This window comes from Thermobia domestica, chromosome 3 (assembly GCF_964235325.1).
Source record: "Thermobia domestica chromosome 3, izTheDome1.hap1.1, whole genome shotgun sequence".
NCBI classification, from domain to species: Eukaryota; Metazoa; Arthropoda; class Insecta; order Zygentoma; family Lepismatidae; genus Thermobia; species Thermobia domestica.
Genome location: NC_137456.1, coordinates 190,219,262 through 190,243,507, shown reverse-complemented (window position 1 = coordinate 190,243,507; position 24,246 = coordinate 190,219,262). Strand labels below are relative to the sequence as shown.

At 36.0% G+C, this 24,246-nt stretch overlaps 1 protein-coding gene across 1 annotated transcript in view; it reads left to right on the top strand.

Moving 5' to 3' along the window:
• Positions 1-24,246, top strand: part of LOC145680909 (putative methylthioribulose-1-phosphate dehydratase) — a 615,106-nt gene that overhangs the window by 432,242 nt on the left and 158,618 nt on the right. The window lies entirely within an intron of this gene.

Here is a 24,246-nt window from a genome sequence, read left to right as displayed (position 1 = left end):
ACCCTGATAATATGTGGGGTTATTTCATCAAAGCCCGCGTCATTAGATTTAATGTTAACAATTTCTCTTCTAACTTCATGTTCATGAACAGATCTTAACATGAAAGGAGTTCCACAATCAATGTGTTTCAGTGAACTATACCAATTTATTTGTTTATCAAATGTATCGTTACTTGTTACTGGGATTTCGGAAACCTTAGCAAAATCACGGTTTATGACATCAGGACAATTTAGTTTTTCAGGGAGGTTCAACGGTGAACTTTTTCCACCTATTCCCAAATTATGTAACGTCCGCCAAGTGTCTTTATTGTTTTTAACGTTATTTATACGAAAGGAAAAATACGCAATATTTTCTTGTCGAATAACTGTCGTACCCAGTGCTGCTGCAACTTAGTGCGTTTGAACCTACGGAGCGCACGATCGCGCATTTTCATTAGCAGTTTCGTATTACTAGACACATAAGGTAATTTGTTTATTGAAACAAACCGTTTTCATCGGCACTTTCTGATCGAAGAGATGTTTTAAAGAAGTTTGAAGAAAATCAACTTTAGCATCTATAGAATCCTGAAATTAAATTTGTTACCAGTTCAAGGTTTCGGCATTTTGTACAAATGCGTCGTGATTAAATGTATTAAAGTTGCGATAACGAATAATATCAAATGGCGTTCTTGGCGGTTTTCACTGCTCAGGATAGCATGTGTCACCCAGTGATCGGATGATCCAATGGCTGGACTAACGCCACTTGATGCTGCTATGTCAATTTTATCCGTAATAATGAAATCGAGTAATGTTCCACCGAACTCTGTTATTCTGGTTGGTTCTTTAATGAGTTGGACAAGACTAAACGTATCCAGGATACGATCCAAATATTTTGTTTCGGCTTTGTCAAGACAAAGCTGATAACAATTAAGGTCACCTAGTATAAAAAGACAATCAACTTGCGGATATGCATGTGTAATCAGATCCTCAAGAATAGACAATTTGGTGTAGGGGGTACTTGATTGTCTATACATTGATAAGATACCTATGCGTAGCGAACGTATTTTGATCATTACCGTGAGGCATTTCACTTGATCTGAGTTAGGTATTTCAACTAGTTTTACATCTAAATTTTCAAGATAATACATTAAAATTCCCCCAGCATGATGTTCTCTGTTTTGTCGAAGAACGGAGTAACCAGGTACATTAATGAGCCTTGTATCAGTTGAATTTTCAAGCCACGTTTCACTAACTATAAAAACAGCACACTGTGATTCTAACACTAGTAAACGTATTTCATCTATTTTAGGTAAAATAGAACGAACATTAGTATGCATAATTAAAAACTGAAACTGTTGTCCTATCGTACACTCAAACTTCCCTGAAAGTTTTTGTTGATACCGGTATTTAAATGCTCCCTTGTACCATGCCAGTGGTCATGAATGCTCCTGTGTACTATATCTACATTACTCATAATTATTGTTAGACAATTTCCTTACAATACAACCGCAATATAACGATAACATGCCAACTAGTAAACCTTTTAAAGCTACAGTGGTACCGACAGGCTTTGAAAAACAGTAACATACATGTGATTCATCATCTCCATAAAGAATAAGTAACCTACTTTTTGCAAGAACAGAAATACATTACAATTACACCTCTGAATATTGACATATACAAAAATACAATGGATACTAACAAAAATTTTGTAATAATCATAATCATAATTTATTGCATCCGTTCATCGTCATACAACGAAATTGGACATGTCATTTATATATATATACCAGTATACATAAACATACATACTATTATTACATATAGATTCTTATGGTTTCACTAATTTACTTACTATACATTTAATTTTACGTATACGAATTATTTTCTACATATTCTTCAACCGAGTAAAAGCAATGTTCTATCAAGTACCTTTTCAGTTTGGATCTAAAGCTATTGATAGAGACCTGATTTTTTATACATGATGGAAGTAGATTGTATAATAGAGTACCTTTGTGCGTAACTGATTTATTGTATATATTTGTCCTGTGTGCATGCAAGTGAAAGTCGTCTTTACTTCTTGTGTTATAACTGTGAATGTGTTAACAATAAATTCACTACTATGTTTTTTCAAATACATTAATATTTCGAACAAATACATTGAGGGAAGAGTCATTATTCCAAGTTCCTTAAAAATATTTCTGCAAGAAGAGTTCCATTTTACTCCTGCAAGTATTCTTACTACTTTCTTCTGTAGTCTAAAGATAGCAATACTTTTAGGTGCATTTCCCCAGAACATCAAGCCATATTTTATTGTAGAATGAAAATTTGAGTAATATATAAACTTAGCTGTTTTTACATTAATCTTATCTCTTACACATCTAATTGCATAGCATAGTTTGCTTAGCTTACTTCTTACATGTTCTATATGTGGTTCCCAGTTGAAATTATTAGATATTTTAACTCCGAGAAAGGTAGCAGTTTCTACATACTTAACTGTTTTATTATTTATTTTTATTATTGCATTGGCTCGATTACTTTTACCATTGTTAAAATTTAAGGCACATGTTTTATTTACATTAATGATTAGGTCATTTTTATTCATCCAACTTGAAAGTTGGTTCATTGCCGTTTGGCAGTTTAAAGCTAATTCGCATTGATCTTTCCCACTAACTATTGTTTGTATCATCTGCATATTGTAAAACTTTGTGTAATTTCGTCTCATATAAGGAAGAGGTAGAGCATTTAATAAAAAGAGTGTCCGGAATCGACTCCCACTACCAGTTTTATTATAAAATCCACTATATGAGTATTTGTACAAAATACTATACAATTTGGTCTCTATTTGAAAGGGTGAGTAAAAGGTAGTCTTTGACCGTAAGGTCGCAGACAGGATCTCCAACAGAGCCCCGAAGCAGGCAAAGTGGAGTGGAATTAGGTTCCCAAAGCTCCGAAGCAAGCAGTGGGTAGGTTAGATGGCCAACAGAGCCCCGAAGCAGGCAAAGTGGCTGAGGTTTGGATTCCTAGACAGAGCCCCGAAGCAGGCAAAGCCAGGAGAAAGGATAGGCGTAGTCCCGTAGCAGACTAGAGGCCCTGGGATAGGTTACTCCTAAAGTCCCGAAGCAGACAGTAGGAGGGTCACCAGAAAACTGGTACTGAGCTGGATTCTTCTGCCCAATTTATAGCGTCCCTTGGGTGGCGGTGGCGCTTCTGCTTCGATTTCGTCTTCTGCTCCGTAGGAGGGGCTAAACGTCGTCTGCAGGTGATAGCAGGTCCCTCTGGTGGAAGATCCTCTTGCCGAACCATGTGGTGTTGTTTGTAAACATTGAAGCGTGGAACTGCTTGTTTACGACATTACATAGGATATTACACCCCCCTGGCTTGTTTAAAAATAAGCCGAAGGGTTATTTTTGTTTATGTGATAGTTGGCAACACTGAAGAATCACACACACAAAAGAAATCACTGAGCACTAAACACTTGTGGCACTGAAATAAATGAAAATCACTTTTCGGAGCAGTAATGTGGTAGCGGAATATAGAGCACTAAACAGGTGGTCCCTATATACAGGCAGGATCCGTACATGGTACATGATACTTCATTTCCCTCGAGATAGGGCTGTTTTTGGCTTGGCGTCAATAAATATAAACTAATTCACTTATAGTAGGTGGGGTTGGAGTCTGTGTTAGCTGTTGCTCCTTAGTTGTATTATTGGTATTAAATGTTTCCAATGGAATAGGAGATGAAATTTCTATGCGGTTCGTTCTAGATTTGTTTGGTAACGAACGAAGACGACGATATAATATGTATAAAATAATAAGGCTTAGGAATACTAAAAAAGTTGTAATTAATAAGGTTATATAAAGATAATTTATATTGGAAAGTTCTGATTCGAACATCGTGATTTCTTGGTCACCCTGTATAATGTAGATGTGGTCATAACTTTTGAAACGTCCTGTACAATATTCAAGTTGCATAATGTCAGTGACAATATGTAGTTCACAGAGGAAAAGAAAAAAATATCGATGAAAATGTAGAATTATGTTAGCTGTCCTTGTAAAAGATCAGTTGCCTTTTAAATGCGGAAATGCAGATCTCAGCACTTTTTTTTTTTTTCATTCAGTTGCAGAATAATGATTCAGCTTTTTATAAAACAAAGAGGAAATGAATGTTTGTGTTGTTATAAAAAGTGTTTTTATCTATTGAAGTCGTCTTTGTATTTCTTTCTTCCTAGTGTGAGTACTGCACTTTTTTTTTTTTTTTTTGTAGAGAATAAAAAGAACTTATTTATCCTGTTCTATGTCTTGTAATTCTTGATAAAATGGCTTGATTCGGTCTATTGAGATTTCTTGTATTTTCTTCCGAAAAGAATTTGGAAATTCTATCTTATAAAGGTTAGGATTCAGTCTATCCAGGATTTGAACAGGTCCAACATAGGAAGCTGAAAAACTTTCCGGCACTCCTATTTGCCGATTAGGAAAGTAGACTAGTACTTTTTGTCCCTTTTCAAATTGAGTTTGTCGGTGTCTGCTATCGAAATACTTTTTCTGCTTATTATAGCTAGCGATCAAGTTATTCTGTACACTCTCACGTATTTTATTCAAATGTTCTTTGTTGACACATAATGTTGGAGTTGACGCTAACGCAATATCAGAGATGGTCTTAGGTTCATATCCATACATGAGGAAAAAAGCAGAATATTTAGTTCCGGCTTGCACAAATGTATTAATAGCGAATGTAATATATGGTATCAGCTTCGGCCAAAGATTTTGGTTTTCTTGCACGAAAAATTTAAGTGCATTCTGTATTGTCTTGTGGAATGTTTCCACTACGCCTAGGTTTTTATGGTCGTATGCGGGGCAAAATTTAAATTCAAAGTTATAGCATTTTGCCAAATTTTGCAGCCTCTTAGCGTTATGTACTGGATGTCTATCCAGGTATAAATATGAAAAAGGTCCAAATTTGAGTATGATGTCATATATGAGAAATTGTTCAATTTCTTCCGCTGTTATGTTGTCCACAACCTTGGTCACACAATATCTTGTGCACATTTCTATGGCCACTAATATGTGTTTAAACTGTCCATTTCCCACTGTTATTTTTCCAATAGAATCATATTGCCAAGCTGTTGCGATCGGCTTAGGTGGGTGATGGAGTAATTGACCCGCTGGTTTAACTGGTAATTTCTTGAGTTTCTGACAGGAAATGCATGTTTTAATTCTGTTGGCAATGTACGCTTTCATATTAGGAAAGTAGTATTTCCTAAGCGCCGAATGATATGTTTTGGTATATCCAAAGTGTGGTGCCATTGGGTTATTGTGTAAGGCATCAAACCACTTACTTAATAAAGATTTCGGCACACAAAGTAGATATAACAATCCTAATTGGGGATGCTTCTGTGTTCTGTATAATATCCCGTCCTTTAGAGAAAAGTATTTTGCGGCTCGAAAAGTAGACAACTTATTAGGTTCCTTATTTTCCAAAACAGTGATGATGTCAGAGAATGAAGGATCTTTCCTTTGTTCTTCTGCTAAATTTGGTAGGATTATAGGTTGTTCAATTTGGAGAGTAGTGTCTAAAGAATGGGATGCAAATACTTTAGCATCTTCCGTGTCCAAGAAATTGTCAATTTCTTGTTTTTCTCCCTGTTTAATCTCCTGTTTATCTTCTAAACGACTGAAGATGTCCGCTGGGTGTAATTGACTTTTAATGTGTTGTATTTCGAAATTATAGTCTGCTAAGAATATTCGGTAGCGACTAAATTTCCCAACTTTGTCCACTTGTGTTGTGAGAGATGTCAAGCATTTGGCGTCTATAAATAATTTAAATCTTCTATTTAGTAGGAAGTATCTAAATTTTCTCAAAACATATATTAAGGCGTACAGCTCTTTTTGCCAAGTGGATGCTTTCCTTTCACTTGGTGTAAAACGTCTACTAGCATAGGCAACAACACGTTCTTGTTTCGTTTTTTGGTTATAGCATGCTAATAAGCCTCCTGCGGAGATAGAGGAAGCGTCGGTATACACACGTATTTCCAGTGAGGGATCGAAGTGAAACAAAGATGGCGCGTGTATGATGTCAGTCTTAAGTTTCTCAAATAATTCGTCATGCTGAGAGGTCCATTTAAATTTTGAATTCTTGTCTAAAAGGCACTGGAATGGTTCTATTTTTTCCGAGAAATTTTTGATATGTGCTCTTAAATAGGAACATAATCCTAAAAAGCTTTTCAGAGTTCTTTTAGTAGTTGGTTTCTTAAAATTTCGAATCTTGTTAGCGATTTTAGGTGAAATCTTGATTTCTTTCCCACTAACTGTGAAGCCTAAAACGTCCAATTCTGTGTATAGTAAGTGGGTCTTCTTTGGACTGGCACGAAAATCATGCTTTCTTAATCTTTTAAAAAGTAATTCTAAATCTGATAACTGTTGTTTCCAATTTTTACTTCCTATGACCAAATCATCAGCGAATGCAGTTATACGGGGTGGTAGGCCCTCTAAAAGCATGCGTACAGCTATACTGAGTCCGGCGGCGGAACTGGAGTGACCCATGGTACACCTCTGGAATTTATATGCCTTTCTAGTATGGTTGACCTCAAAAGTCATGTATTTTTGGCTTTTGGGATGCAACAATAGCTGGAAATAGGAGGATTTTATGTCGATTGTGGATATGGAGTTTTTTCCTCTTAAAACGTGTAGAATATCCTCCGTATTTTGAAATGGTATACTTAGGTAATGTGAGAACCTATTACAAGCTTGGAGGTTGAGAACTAAGCGGAACTCTGAAGTATTTGGCTTCTTCACTATGAGAAGTGGCGATGAAAACGAACTATCGCTAGTTTCCTTGATAATATTTGCGTCTAAGAGTTGCTTAATTTGTAAGTCAATTTGAGGTCTGACTGCTAATGGAACCGGAGGAGATCTTTGATGGAAGGATGCTCCTTTGTCTATCCGTATTTTATGTATATAACCTCGGAAATATCCAATGTCTGTTGGTGTGTAGGAAAAAACATCTCTGTATTTAAAGAGTAAATCTTGTACGGCTTTCTTTTTTTCTTCTGATAAATCCGGGTTTATGTCAAACAAATTAATATCAAAAAATGATTTTGTTTCTTCTAATCGATCCTGAATTTCTTTTTCTGATCTATAAAAAGTTTCGTCATCATGACCACTATCTTGACAATTACCCTGTAAATCTACTTCTTGAAGATTCTCTTCTACGTAAGCAATTGGGGTGCTCTTTACTAACGTTACCGGTCTACTAGTAGGATTTGATATCAATAAAGTCAAATTATTCTTAGGTACCTTAGTAGGCAACGTTTGTAGTCCGTATTTGTCCAGCAAATTTTCTAATGGAGAGATGAAAAAATATTTATTATTCTTTTGCCGATTCTTGACACTAATTGGTAAAAAGAAATGTGACCTGGCTGGTATGGTAACCTTTCGAGTTGTAAAAACATCAGCCGACTTGTGCTGTTTTATTGTATGTATAGCGTTAGCAGATAATTTTTCCTGGGTATCAATTTCAATTGGATACTGCGGAGGCCGTGGTTTCTTGTATACTGACAACATGTTATTCTTTAAGTCAATTTTGGTCTGTAATCGATTTAGAATGTCTTCACCGAATAAAGGCAAAAAATCTCCATGCTCTAAAATTCTGAAATAATGAGAAAATGTTGTTGAGCCAATTCTAAATGTAATCAAAGCTATATAGCGTAAATTTACGACAGAATTCTCAATTCCTCGTAGATTAGTGCTAAAAGGAATCAATTTTGTGTTTGGTGGAAGCCAATTTTTAGGCCAAAGACTCAATGAACTGCCAGTGTCTATGATTACAGGATACTTTTCTTTATTAATTGTTACATTAATTAATAATTTATGTTCCTGATTTAACATTTTAATGTTCTCCCTTCTATCTGATAACGGAGCTACTGCATAAAGTGATGTATTTGCCAATCTTTGTTGTTCACTTATTTCCTGTTTCTCGGCCCTCAGAACATGTTCTTGAGAGGGTTTGTCCTGGGGCCCTCTTAGGCGTTTCCCTGCTGATTATTCTTATAACATGTACTGGAAGAATGACCTTTTTTATAGCACGTACCGCATACCGTAACTGTTTCCGGCCTAGGATTACTATTATTATTTTTATTATTATTTTTAGAATTGTTCTTATTTCCATTTCTCTGCCGATTTTGATTTCCATTATTTGTATTTTTCGACCTATAATTATTACGTCCACCTCTGCTAAATTGTGAGTTCTTAATGGCATTTTGAGCTACAAGAAGAGATAGTTCAGCCATTTGATTTGCTAATTTAGTGAAATCTAATGTATTGTTTGCACTGGAATTACTAGATGTGCTAGGCGCGGGGGGTTCGGGAGGGGGATTCGGATTAGCAACTTGGGGGGAAGGATTTGGAATTATCTGATTTTGTGATGCACCCTGTAGCTGTGGTGCTGAGGGTGTAGGAAAAATTGAAGCTGGTTGCTGGTATTGATTCCAACTAGGTGTTGGGTTACATATTGGATAGGTCAGTTGTTGATGATGCACAGGGAAGGAAGCGCCAGCGATTGCTGATGAATGTAAACTGCTGACTGGTGAACTCTGATCGCAGAGTGAATAGAATGCCTGTTGTAATTCCACGTAATCTCGTTTCTTCATTAGGTCATTTGCTTTCTCGAGGTTGTGTAAATGCGTTTGTAAGGCGTGAACAGTTGTAAATGTTTCTAACGCTATCTTTTGCAAAAAAGTTTTCTTTAAACCTAAGGATAAATAATTTATTTTCTGCTCCTCGGTGGCCTGAGGCAGAACTTGTCTAATGACCCTCAATTTTCTGAGAAAATAAGCATCTACTGGCTCGTTTTCACCTTGTTGGACTTGAAAAATTTCGAATTCCGCTCGATATGCCGGTAATTTTGGTCTACTCAGTGCAACTAATTTGTCTTTTAATTGTTCATAATTAAGAGCATCTAACTGATTCTGGGCCTTTAACTGTAGAACTAAGTCAAGTGCTACATCTTGTAAGTACATAGGTAATAGTTCTTTCTTTTTCTGTTCATTCCATGAATGTAATAGTGCCAGATGGTCAAAGAGCATAAAAAATCTATCGGGGTCCTCCGTAACGTGTCCCGAATACTTAGTGAGGTGTGGTATATTAAAAGAAGGGCGCGAATTCTGCTCCATGTTAAAATTGTTTTCTGGAAAAGTGTTTTTACCAGTTCTAGTTTGAGGCATAAACAAAATTCAGTTCACTAAAAGCACTAACACTTAAAATTCACATACCTTCCAAAGAAAAAATGTCCACTTCCGATTAATAAAAATACTGTCCGGTAGGGGAGTATTCAGAGCCTATTCTGAGTCGGTCAAGCCTCTACCATGTAAAACTTTGTGTAATTTCGTCTCATATAAGGAAGAGGTAGAGCATTTAATAAAAAGAGTGTCCGGAATCGACTCCCACTACCAGTTTTATTATAAAATCCACTATATGAGTATTTGTACAAAATACTATACAATTTGGTCTCTATTTGAAAGGGTGAGTAAAAGGTAGTCTTTGACCGTAAGGTCGCAGACAGGATCTCCAACAGAGCCCCGAAGCAGGCAAAGTGGAGTGGAATTAGGTTCCCAAAGCTCCGAAGCAAGCAGTGGGTAGGTTAGATGGCCAACAGAGCCCCGAAGCAGGCAAAGTGGCTGAGGTTTGGATTCCTAGACAGAGCCCCGAAGCAGGCAAAGCCAGGAGAAAGGATAGGCGTAGTCCCGTAGCAGACTAGAGGCCCTGGGATAGGTTACTCCTAAAGTCCCGAAGCAGACAGTAGGAGGGTCACCAGAAAACTGGTACTGAGCTGGATTCTTCTGCCCAATTTATAGCGTCCCTTGGGTGGCGGTGGCGCTTCTGCTTCGATTTCGTCTTCTGCTCCGTAGGAGGGGCTAAACGTCGTCTGCAGGTGATAGCAGGTCCCTCTGGTGGAAGATCCTCTTGCCGAACCATGTGGTGTTGTTTGTAAACATTGAAGCGTGGAACTGCTTGTTTACGACATCACATAGGATATTACAATATAAAGTCACACATGAACTATTAATACTTTCAGAAAGATCATTTATATAAAGAAGAAAGAGAAGTGGTCCTAGAATTGATCCTTGTGGTACTCAACGATTAATAATTTCTTCACTTGACACACATTTTTGAATTTTATTTTTAACTATTCCTGTGATTTCAGTTACTTGTTTCCGATCTTTGAGGTATGATTCAAACCATTTATTTGCTAAGCCTCTAATACCATAGCAACTAAGTTTTTCTAGCAATATATGATGATTTACTAAATCGAAGGCTTTTGTTAGATCTAAAAATATTCCTATAGATAATTTTTTGTCATCCAGTAACTTTCTGCAGTTTTCTAGAAAATGAAAAATTGCTGTCTCAGTAGATTTACCTTTCAAGAAACCATGTTGTGCGTTGGATATAATAGAATATTTATTAATGAAATCCATAACCCGATTGAACATTATTTTTTCCAGAATTTTACCTATAATGGGTAGCAATGATATCGGCCTATAGTTTTCTATTTCATTGCGTTTAACTTTTTTGTGCAAAGGTTTAACTTTAGCAATCTTTAGTTTATCAGGAAAGGATCCTGTGGCGATTGAAATATTTGAGAGATAACATAATGGTTTAACTAAATATTTGTAACAACTTTTTACTAAATTGTTAGATAATTCGTCCGACCCAGCCGAATTCGAATTTTTCATTTGTTTTATTATGATGATTATTTCACTCTCTGTTACTGGTTTCAAGAATATAAATTTATCACATTTTTTAATTTTAAGTTCCGATAAGTTAGTTTTTAATAAGAGTTTGCCCTACATTTGTGAAATATTTATTAACAGACATTGCTATGTCCTTTGGATTTGTCATGTTCACGCCCTCATAAATTATGCTATTTATATGGGTACTACGTATTTGCATGTTGAGCTCTTCTTTAATTATTTTCCACATTGCCTTTGTTTTATTGTGTGACTGAAGAATTTTCCTACTGTTATAATTTTGTTTCGCTATCTTCAACAATTTTTTATAACTAGTTTTGTGTTGTCTGTAAATTAATTCATTCATCCCGGTAGGGTAACGCTTCCTAGTTTTATTTAGTTATATGTTTACCATGTTTGCTATTAAGATTTCAGGTGTAATCCATTTTATGTTTTTCTTCTTTATTTTACTAAAATTATTTTTTATTGGAAATGCTACCTCAAAACTATGTTTTACAGTATCATATATTTTCTCATATACTCATTCACGTCGGTTAGTTCATAAATATCATCCCACGTCTCTAAGCTAAGCAAGTAAACAAAAAATAACTAATATTATTTGAACTAAAACATCTCGTCATTATAGGTGTTTCATTGGGTTTCTCTATAGTTGCAGGTGTTTGTTTTAAAATCTTTACTTTTACAATTTGTGCTTCATGATCTGAAAAACCTGTATTTATAACTTCTGAATCATAATTCATGACTAATGGATTTACTAAAATCTGGTCAATGTTAGATACTGAGTTTTTTGTTATTCTTGTAGGTGATTTAATTGTGGGATTTAAGTTGTATGTTTGAAGTAAAGATTCAAAATTTTCATTGAGTTTTTCACTTAGAAAATTTACATTCAAATCACCTACAATAATTGAAAAGTATTTTTTAACATGAAAATACGCCAAAATTTTATCCATCTTATTGATAAATATTTCAATGTTACTGTCGGGAGTCCTATACACACAAATAACACATATTTTTTGCAAAGGTATCTCTATTACACAACATTCAAACTGTGTTTCTTCATTAAGTTTTTCAAACATAATGCACTTTTTTACTTTCATTTCATTCTTAAAAAAATACATGATCCACCTCTTGATAAATTAGTTCTACAATATCTTCCTGCACAGGTAAAGTTTGGAACTGCAATATAGTCAATCTCATCATTTCTATGCCAATGTTCTGTTATACATATAATATCAACATCTCTGTGCAAATCATGTAACTGTACTGTTAATTGGAGTTGTTTATCTGTATTAAAACCTTGTGTATTTTGATGGAAGAGTGTAAGTGGGTTATTTTTATTAGTAGGAATTTTATTATCGTATTTCTCTGGAGGCTGATCCATATTTTCACATATTGACGTGTTTTGTTGATTTCACTAGTTAACAAAGGTTTTGTTACATAAAAGGAAATACCTGTTCTTAAAGGAACTTTTTGCGCTGAATTCGAATATGCACTCGGTTTTTCTCCATCACGTACGATTTTCCCGTAACAGAGGGATTTTCGGGAAAATCCCTCAAAAATTTCCCTTTTTGTTTATTTTACACCCCAAAATCTTGTCCCCTTGCATATACTAACATAGAAATTATACGTAAGTATACTTTGATTCATATTTAACAAACCCTCCAAGTTTCGTAATAATCGCTTTATTCTTTCTAGAGAAATAAATGTGTTTGTATGTATACTGTGTGTACTGTTTATTGCACCTTATAGTAATGCTTTCAGATCTCTTAAGTTGAGGTAAAACGTTTTGCTTTATTACCACAAACACATATATAAAATATAATACAATATAATTTACAAGTGTGACAATTTACAATAAACAATAATACAAATGTACCAAAAGGTCATGAAAAGACAATCAAAACTATCACAATATATGAAACTTCCATTGGGTTTCAAAAACGTACACTACTTCCTTCTTTTGTAAGAAATGTGGCATTCTCTAACAAGACCCCAACAATAGTCCCCCATCATTCAAGGATTCCATCGTCCCTGGTACCTTTTCTCCATTGCCATTATATCTTGGTGGAATCTTTCCCCCTGTTCGTTGCTGAGAGCACCTAGGTTAGCAGGAAAGAAGCTGAGGTGGGAGTGCAAAAAGTGGATTTTTAAAGACATCCTACAACCCAACTCTTTGTATTTCTGTATCATGTCCTGTACGATTTCTGTGTAACTCTCAGCTTTGTTATTGCCCAGAAAGTTGCGCACAACACACTTAAATGCTGTCCAGGCAGCTAGCTCAGCACTGTTTAACTTGCTGTCAAAGCTATCATCAAGCATTAATTTCCTAATTTGGGGACCAATAAACACTCCCGCTGAAATCTTAGCATCACTCAGGTTAGGGAACTTATCTCGCAAATACTTGAAACCTTCACCAGATGTGTCCATGGCTTTGACAAAGTTTTTCATAATTCCTAACTTGATATGAAGTGGCGGTAGTAATATCTTATTAGGATCTACCAAAGGAGCGTATTTGACGTTGCATTCTCCAGGTACGTAATTCACTCTAGGTTCCCATTCCTTCACTTCATAATGTTTGTCATCAGCTCGGCTATCCCATAAACATAAAAAAACATTGGTACTTCGTGTAACCGCACTGCAGTCCTAATAAAATACCAACTACCTTGAGATCACAACATATTTACCAACAATGGTCCTTGTAATTTATAAGATTTAGCAAAGTTGACATGGTGTCATAGGATTCCTTAATCTTCACTGAGTGCGCAAGTGGTATAGAAGGTTTTTTATTTCCATTATGTAAAAGGACAGCTTTAAGGCTGACCTTTGACGCGTCGATAAATAACCTCCAATTTTTCTGGAACGTAAGGAATTCCTAGCTCCGCCATCAACCCATTTATATCCGTACATACGCACACATTATCTTGCATTGAGAAATAGCTTGAAAATTGAACATGCCTTTTCCTGTACACTGATATGTTCGTTTCTGCATCCAATAATTTCCACTGCTGGAGCCTTGATCCCAGAAGTTCCGCCTTTTGTTTTGTCAGGTGGAAATCACGGACTAGGTCATTAAGTTCACATTGCCGGATGAAATGTGGCTCGCGAACACAGTCAGGGATGAACGTTGGATCCTTGGATGTACATGTTGATGTCGATGGTTCATCAAGGTCATGATCATCATCAGAGTCTTTTGACCATATCTCTTCCCAGTTGGTAGGGGGCTCGGGAAGCGGAAGTTCATCCCCGTGCGGAATAGGTCTAATTGCGGATTTAACGTTGGGATAACTTATTGTGTATTTGCTTTTTTTAGAATGTCCCTTAACTACTGTGAGACAAAAATAACAATCATCCAGATGGTTGGTGGGTTCTCTCCACACCATTGGTACAGCAAATTTCATGAACCTCCGTTTCCCTTTGGCCCATGCAAGTAAAGTGACGCAGCACGACGCACAAATTATGTTGGGTGCCCAAGTTTTGTCCTGATCTCCCACACGACATCCGAAATATATATAATATGCTAGTTTCACCGATGGCGTAATGGATCTACACTGTCCTTTAACTACAAACTGGCCACACACATAACAAAAACTATTTGGTGAGTTAACACACGAACACCGTCCTCTTGACGCCATTGTACTGATCACAAACTAAACTTCTGGTCTTAGTTGGGTATAATGCCGTTAAGATCAAACATGAAAGCACTCTTAGCAGCAAAGACAACTTTGAAAGTGAAGTAGTGTTAAACCACACGTCAATATAAAAATGTACAAAACTCCCTCACCAGGTGTCAAGAACACAAGAAAGACGGGGGGAGGGGGGAAACGATACCGTAGTGAAAAATTCAGACTGCATTAGTTCATTGTTGTCAACAATGAGTCTGTATTCCATTCTTTCTTTCTTTTGCATTCTGTTACATTTGATAACAAATATTGATAACCATTTCATGAACAAAACGAAAAAACTTGGAGAATTGTATATATATGTATTAAGATATACATATACTGTACGTTTAAAAAAAAATATACGTTGGAAATACATTCTATTTTTATACAAGTTTCTAATTTACAGAGAGCAATACAAGTGTGTTGTTGACTATTGTAAATATTCATTTTTATGTCTGTGTTTGTAGTAATAAAGCAAATCGTTTTTACCCCAACTCAGGAGATCTGAAAGCATTACTATCAGGTGCAATAAACAGTGCACACAGTATACATACAAATATATTTATTTCTCTAGAAAGATCAAAGCGATTTTTACGAAACTTTTAGGGTTTATTAAATATAAATCAATGTATACTTAGGTATAATTTCTATGTTACTATATGTAAGGGGACAGGAGCTAGGTGAATAAAATATCTGAAAAAGGGAAATTTTTGAGGGAATTTCCCGAAAATCCCTCTGTTACGGGAAAACTGTACGTGATGGAGAGAAACCGAGTGCATATTCGAATTCAGCGCAAAAAGTTCCTTTAAGATCAGGTGATTTTTCTCATGTAACAAACAAAAAGTTTAAATTTGTTAACTAGTGTTTTTAGTGTTCAAATTAAGTTTTAATTTGTTCGAATCCTTACCTTGATTCTGATATTTACCATCTATTTGTGCAATGTTACACATAAAAAATCACCATTATCGAGTTTAGAAGGAGGATTTCTAATTCTGCTTGATTGTCGTATTGGACATGGTATTTCGCTATTATTACAGTACGTTTCTTATATGTATCAACCTTCGTTTTTTCAGTTAGCTCTATTACCGGATAATACATATTACTAACATTACTGCTAATCTGCCCTTGCACTAAAACGTCATTATTAGAATCTTCAGCTTTGTGATCTACCTTATGATCACTCTTCTGTATTAAACAAATTCTGTCCACATAGTTGAGTCTTTCATCATAACGGTTTACCTTACCTTCGGCACCTACGTACACTACATTGTCTACATTACTTTGCACATAGGTTAGATCATCTATTTTATATGAAAGCGGAATTGCATTGGAATTTATACTATAAGCTACATTTGCAGTTATCATTTCCTTTAACTTACTACACAAATACTCTTTCCCTGTACCATTTAAATGTAGCCCATGTTTTGTATGATAACTTCTCGGAATATTCTGAATATCCAAAACTTTTACATTATGGAAATGTTTACATAAGTTAAATATCTTACTATTAGTATCGCTTACTGCTAAATTTACACAAGACAGATTGTTCAGATCATGGCGAAAGGGTATTGTGACTACAATAACATTTGTATGTAATAACATCGGGAGGATTTCACGTAATGTTCTAGTTACATCTTCCGCTTCATTTCTTGCCACATCATTAGTACCACCAATCACTACCATTGTATCCTTGTACGTCATTTCTTTGCTACTTTCAATATAGGAGGCTGCTACCTCATTCAGCTTGGCATTTGGTTTCACAAACCCAGTTACATTGGTTAACTCTTCATTTAAATATGAAGCTATACCACGATCATGACTGTCAGCTACAATAATAGTTTTACCAGGCGTACAGGATTTTAACCGAAAGTTCTTCTTTTGAGTTCCCTTGTACCTACCTAAACTGTTCCTCTGCACCTTGCACTGAGATTTGGTTAATGTAGTATCCGGATGCTTAACTGATGCATTCAACTCATCAGAATTCAATACACTAAATCTGTTTTGGGTACTTACTTGATACTGTTGATAAGCACTTTTCTGTTCAGAGGTATTAACAGATTTATTAGTTGAGGTTTTTGATCTGACTGTAGTCCACTTATTGTTTAAACCTTGCACTACTGTACAACATTCTTGTTGAGTAGAAATATTTCTTCTGTCGCACACTGGATTAACCTTCTGGTTCCCGGATGGTTTCTCTACACGAGCTGGTTTACTCTGTCTTTCCTGATTATCTTGAGGCGATGATTTGACTAGCGGCGGAGGATTATTTTTAATACTGTTTGTGTTCGTGCGCTTTCTGACAACGTCACTCCAAGTAGCTTGATGTTGCTTTTCACACACTGTTGATTTCAGGCATTTCTGGTCTTTGTTCATTAGTGTACACATATCTTCCCTTAATAACATCACAATTTCACGGAGTGTTTCAATTTCTTCATGTAGTTTAGAAATCTCCAAACACATCGAATCAACAATTCCTGTGTTACGCTGATTGTCTTTTGTTTCATTTATACACAAAACGCAACTCTACATTTGAGACTGTTTTTCATTACTTACACCGATGTTTTTACCCAAATCAAAATGTTTCTTACAGATTGAACACTGAATTCCATTTCTTGATATTCCATTACACCTACCACAAGTTATTTCTTCATTATTAGATACATCTTTTCCAGCTTTAGCTGCATCTGGCACAACACTTTCCGCCATCTTCCGGAATACTGAATTGTACAATGCATAGTGAATCAGTCACCAAGAGAAGTGTTCAGTAGACTGATCAACATAACACAAATATTTAAAAAAAAAAAAAATCTATCTACGCTTTCACAACAGACGAACTAACCCACATTTGCTGTTGAGAGAGTACACTACGCTGAGTTTAAATTCCTTCTAGCTCACTCACTAGTGGTTATGAAGTGTTTTTGCTTCCCTTTCACAATAATTATTTTACCATCTTGAGTAAAAACGTCCCTTGTACCAAATTTCTATGTCGCGATTTTGAGTAGATGAAGTCGAGTCTTACAAATATCTTCTCTGATTGTGATACCTGAATCCTTTTACTTTTTTTTTTCTTCTAAATACCAATGATCTGATCCTGTATTTAGTAAATTTCACTATGATAGGTCTGTTTTTACCGGAAACCACTGGGCCTATTCTGTGTGTTCGGCACAGATCTGATTTCTGAAGTTTGATTCCAAGGCGATCTTCAAACAGGAACGAAGCAATTGCGTTCGTATCCTCTCCTTCACGCTCCGGTAAATCGAAAATTCAAATGCTATACCTGCGTTGGTACTGCTCTAGTTCTACAATTTTGTCACTTAGATCGGCAATTGTTTTGTCACGTTTTTAAAGTTCAATCTTCATGTCGTGAATATCTGTTTTCAGGTCGCTAACCTCATCACAGTTAAATTTCATTGTTTCCTCCAAACGTTCAATCACCACATATCTGTTTCACAAGCTCATCTTTTACCTTTTGGGATGATCGTGCATTTGGAGTGCTGGTGTTCTCACTTGGTGTATTCTCCGGCATACTTTACAACTTACTACTCACTATTCACTACTTACACACTGAAAAGCAATATATATTTGACTTTAAAAGCCCGCTTAGTGCTTTATAAACAACAAATACATTTACTCAGCACTATCTTCATAAAAATCGCTTCATAAACAGCACAAAAGTGGGAGAATTCTTACGCACTCCTTCACACTTGTAAGGATTTTAATCAGTTGAAAACAAAAGTGTATTTTACTCATTATGACCGTGTAGCAAAGTGAATGTTTACAAAATACAAATAAAAATGAAATGAAATGAAATCTTTGAGTTTTACGTCTGACGGTTATGCCGGTTAGGCTAAAGGAGACGGTGATGATGAGTAATGAATGAAATGGTGGAATGAAGGAAGTGGGAGGAAACGGGAGAACCCCGAGAAAACCCACGCACACGGTGTTTGTCCACCACAAAGTAAAATACAAATAAAGTATATCATCGGCATTAAATAATGTCACTATAAGAGTGCGTGAAGTAAGTACTTATAAAAATGATCTAATCAGAAAGCTTATTGCGAAGGAAAACTGTAATTTTAAACAAAGAAGCGTTTATATTATTTGCAAAAAAAAAAAAAAAAAAGAAAAAAAAAGAAATTATAAACTTGTATCGATTGAAAAGTACAATATTAAATATCCAATCTTTACAGTAAATAACAAATCTATTGGTATAAATTTAATTATATGAGAAGGTATCAAAAAGTTCGTCCAATCGCCTACTGTTGTAGCTACTTCTCGTTAGCAACCCAAATATCTGACGTTTCCACTCACACTGATCTTGTTCCCGACGAAGTTCAGAAATTCCGACTCCAGTATTATCGACCAGCGAACCCTACAAGACCCCACATGCTTCTATTAGTGGTGGTCTTCAGCGAACAAAGCGCATCCCAATCCTCCCTTTGTCGCCGGCCCGAAACTTAGCCAGCATATACGTCAGCTCAATATGTTTCTTTCCCCGAGAAAAAGAAAGTCTACACCTATTCGGAAGCCACCTACAGTTTCTTTAAAATCTGGTATGTTGGAAGACGAACCATTGACACTGAGTAGATGGTACTTGGCCCACGTGGAAGGTTCGCGTCAAACGTTGATTTCTGATGTACTATTGTTAGTCAAACAGGTCGAAGATGGAACCTGTTCTTCATACACTGAATCGATATGAAAGAATTCTATCTGTTTATTACAGTTTCTGATGAAAGAGGATTAGAATTGAAACCGGAAATTATATACATTTCTGAAACTTCCGCTTTCTCTACAAAGATAACAGCGAAAATAGAACCTATTCCTACAATGTAGGACATATATATCCCTTTTGTCCATATATATCCACATATATCCCTTTTGTTTTTATTCGAATTGATCTGATGCCATGTAAAAAGTGGCAAATGCTTTTTCACATATTGTAATGTTCTGGAGTGGATGTTATTATTATAGTCCCTTTTTGTTTAATATTTAGGGAAATATCACTGTAATTGATATGGATAGTTGAAGCTATGACAAAAAATGATTCATTATTGATAGAGAATTCTCATCTACAGCATCGGCCCTACAATTTGCTTTTCCCTCAAACGCCACAAATTGACGGAATGATCCTGTGAATGGGCATGACCAAACCAAGGAACAGCTGTCGAAAAACCAAGCTGTTATTTAGTACCTCTACAAGAAGGATATGGATGCATAAAATCCATCTTGATATGTGTCAGTCGTTTAGAAACCGTGCAACTTCTAATGCTACTGTATGAAATTGAGTTGCAGATTTCGAAAAGTAGATGTTCATTGATAATCAACTTCGCTCTGATGCTTTTTCAAGAATACTGATCCAGAGAACTTTGATGTCATCCATAACATGGTATTGCAGAATCGAAAACCTTTGGTATTATAGGAACTATTATAATTTCGTATAAGAGGTCACAACATCCTCTGATGACTGCTAAACACACAACTCTGTTGCTGTACATGAGGAAAATATTTGCGATACAGGTTCCCAAATGTCTGCTTTCTGAACATAGGTGTCAGCAAGTTCAGTGTTCTTTCCAGCTATACTTCTTTCCTTTCCCCTCGAAGTTGAAACATCTCCCTGCGCCGGAGAGTGTCTGAGTTTGGTCCCAACTCATTGTGATTTCTTTTTGGACAAACTTTTGTTCTAGGAATGCGTTAACGTGTCGATGCTCGGACCCCGTTTCAGACAGTAACTTCATTCACTTATGTTGTTTGTCCACGTAAATGACAACGTACCATTTTCATTTAACATTGGGCGCATAAAGAATGTACAGTCCAAACAGCTCGTCCGATTAAAAAAAAAAAAAATCCTTCACTTCAGATTGAAAACAACATATTTGGAGACGGTTTTCCCTCTTACATTTTGTTGGAACTCTGATAATAACAAGGGGACTTTTGAGATACCTTATACGAGGGCCAATGCAAAAGTCATGGCAACATTTTTTTTTTTCTCGAAAATAGTAAAGAATTAAAAAATTCTGAAATATGCAAATGGAAGTTTGGTTCATATGTAAACATTACGTGTAGGGAGATGGGTAAACACACACACCACCATAAAGATATAGCACGAGAAAAAAAGAAAAAAATGTCGCTCCAAAAGTGTTTGTCAATTGCAACTGTAGGCAATAGTACATTACAAACTACGCATTCCATGGTATCCGGAGTCTCCCCAAGAATCCACAAGATGGCAGGGACTCTAAGATGTTACAGGTACGTGTTCCTGCCCTGTACTATTGTGTACTGTTGCCAGAAGTGTAGCCAAGGGGGGGGCATCGGGGCCAGGCCCCCCCAAATGGTTTCCTGCCCCCCCAAATGACCAGCTTTTAAAACATCATAGTACAATTATCTCGCTTCATTCATTTAAAAGTAACAAAGCTTATTGACAATTTATAATTTATGGTAAAATAGCATGGAGAAATATTGTTTTTCCATACCGATCGAAAAATAGTATAGTATCTCTTCCTTATACCGATCGAAAAATAGGATACTTTTTTGTGACAGCAGATTACACAATTTACTGCGTTTTATATTTGACAGTTTGAAGACAAACGTTTTAACAAGGTGCTACAAATACAGCCATAAAACAAAGGTACTAAACTGATTTGTAAGTACAGTATATTTTATATGCTTTAACAAGTGTTTTAAAAGACATAGAGGATGGAAAATTTGGTGAGAAACAATGCTTTTATTCAATTTGGATTTCATTCGCTCTCTTTTATTTCTACTCAGTGTAATAAAATAATTGTTTTTTTTTCTTTTAGTTACGAATAATAAATAAATATTTTTGTCAAGAAACCATAAAGAAATTAAGTGAAATTTCAAAGAAAATCAATCTTGTGTAGATAGGTTCTATATATAAGGTCTTAAATTTAAATATAAAGGTAACTAAGAAAAGTTTTGTTGCTTTTTCACCCACCACCTTCGAACATCGATATGTCACCTAACCTGGAAGATGAAAAATAGTCCCCATCAGCATCGACGACCTTCTGAAAACGTTCTGGAAGGCCATGCAATCCATCGCGGTAGAATTTGGTGGGCCGTGAAACGAAGAAAGTATCAGGTGCATTTTGGACTTTTACTAGGGATTTGAACTGGCGTCCTCTAAGGTGATTGTTCAAAGAATGGAACAGGTGATAATCGGACGGTGCACCCGAGGAATATAGTGGTTGCAATATTGTTTCCCATCCAAGGCGGAAAATGGTGTCCTGAGTCATCCTAGCCACGTGGGACTTAGCGTTGTCCTGTAAACGAGGACCCATTTGCAATTCAGAAGTGGTGGCTCCAGAGTTTTGAGTTTTTGTGGAGCACAGCTCAACTGCTGACAGTACACAGTTGCATTGATACTCTGACCAGCTGGTAGCAATTCCCGATGCACGATGCACCAAACACACAGAAGGACCTCCTTCTGGTACAGTGAAGGTTTCTGCTGTTTTGAAATCGGTTCATGGGATGCTAACCAATGATGACGGCGCCGTGGAGCTTCGTATACGACACACTTTTTATCACATGTCAACGCCCTGTCCAGAAATGGCTCCGAAACAGTAAATAAACACAGGCGACTGCCGCGTTGCCTTCTGGCCCGGAGTCAAAACATGTGAGACCCATCGACCCAACTTATAGTGCTTCCCAAGTTGATGGATGTGCTGCCGAATAGTTTCTCCACACACTGAATTGTAGTCCCAGTTCCTCTTTGTACCGGTACATGTCTTCTGGTACGTGGTGTTTTCGGGTGTTTCGTCATCGTCCTTAAACTTGTTAAACCATCGTTGCACTGTCCGCGTAGTCACGACACCCTCACCAAAGGCCTGGCATATCTTCTGTCCCGCTACAGCGGCGTTTGACCTCCATTTGAACTCGTTCAGCATACATGCTCTTATGACGCTCTGTGGATGTTCCATGTTCCCTCTGTCTTTACGCAAGTTCACGGTGTGTCTGAATTGCCACAACCAGGTAGTATGTTGGATATACCCACACCAACAACTGACGTTCGCCTTATCTCCACTCGCATTCAACTCACAGTGTGAGGTCCAATTCAACACAGACCTCCACGAAAAGGGACAGAACTTTCTTGGTTGCCTTTATAGTTATGCACAAAAGTATAGCGTTTGGTCTCGGGCAGTAGTTCTTGATTAAGCATAATAAAAACTATCTTGAATATAATTTATGGATAATAATAATAATAATAATAATAATAATAATAATAATAATAATAATAATAATAATGAGAAGAAGAAGAAGAAGAAACTAAAATAGTGTTTTTAGTCTTCCAGAAGGAAACCAAAATTTTCCTTTCTTTTAGGCCTCAAAAACACTAGCAGGAACACATTTTTTTTGTGATAGTGTAGACATAGACGTTTGATGCTGTTGTAGATGACAAGTCTCGCACAATGTATATTACTCGAGATATTTTTCACTTCTTCAACTCATGATGTTACGGATTTACAGTATTTGAAAAAAATGATTGAACGTTATACTGTAACTCAATCGTACAATGAGGCTTTCGTAGCACATTTAATTACTATTAAATAGGAAAGAACAACTAGTCGAGGTGGCTTATTTGAGTTATGAACACGCACTGCCCACAAAGAAAATAGTTTCTTAGAGTGACTGATGCGTTGTTTTTCCAACCGAGAAAGTCCTGAAGGGTTGACAATAGTTTATTTTAGTAGTGAGTGTAACCGTGTAGTACTCCGTACCTAGAACATACGTAAAATAGTCTCCAAGTAAAATATTCATCCCTAGCAATTTTAATTTCCTCATCGAAGAATTGCGTTTCTGGTGACAATTACTGGCCACATTTCTCATATATGTTAAAATCTTGATAACTCACTATATGGAAATGTTTTTAAAAAATCACTAAAAGTTTCTAGATGACACTGATGCAGTTCAAATAATTTTTAATCAGCAATATTGCTGTCTGGCGTCTATCTGCCTTTACTACATCTGGTGTACTGAAGAAATAAGATTACAGTGCTTCGTTTTGTTGGCTACAATGAACTAAAGGGACTTGAATTTTCATCAGTGTTCACCAACACATAGAAAGAGTTTTAATATTATTCCCAAAAAAGAAATGCATTAACTTAGATCTTTTGAGCATAAAAAGAAATTAAAATCTATTAAAATAAAATTTTTCCTAAGTTGTCTTATATAGTCGAGGATAAAATTTTTTGTGATGCAGTAGAGTGGTTACATATTATCTTAAAATAAGAAGCAAAATCCCATTGGATGCTTACTACTAAAGCAGAAAAAATAATTGGTGATGAATGTATTGATAGGTCATAATATCTGCAAATCTGATTGCAACCATTTGCTCCAGGGGAGCTACCTGATTGTACTTGATTTATGTACCATTAAAAGAATTTGATTTTGTGATCATAATTAAATAAATAAATAAATAAAATATATTTGTTTCGATTCGAATGTATAATCAAGAAAGAAAAACAAAACCCTTAACCCAGTAATCATTTTATTGCAAGAAACGATCAAACTCAAAACAAACATCTGTCAGACATACAGACCGGTTAGGCAGGCAGGGAAATGTTATATCAAAATTCTGAGATAATGAGTAATTTTAAACTTAATATCATCCTGTACAGTCACGAAGCATATGTTGCCTAGAAGTTAGTCCTGCTCATATAGCCATTTTCACAGATTTTTCAAACTGAATACGACAATGCTTAGAATGGCACCACCACTTTCCAAAATAAAGTTCTGAGCTAACACTCCATTTAACAGCCTCTCTGGAACTGCCCCCGTAACAGTCCAACTTCTGCTTTCTATACCTTAAATTTTTAGTAAAGAGGGTCATGAAATATATGTTTTTGT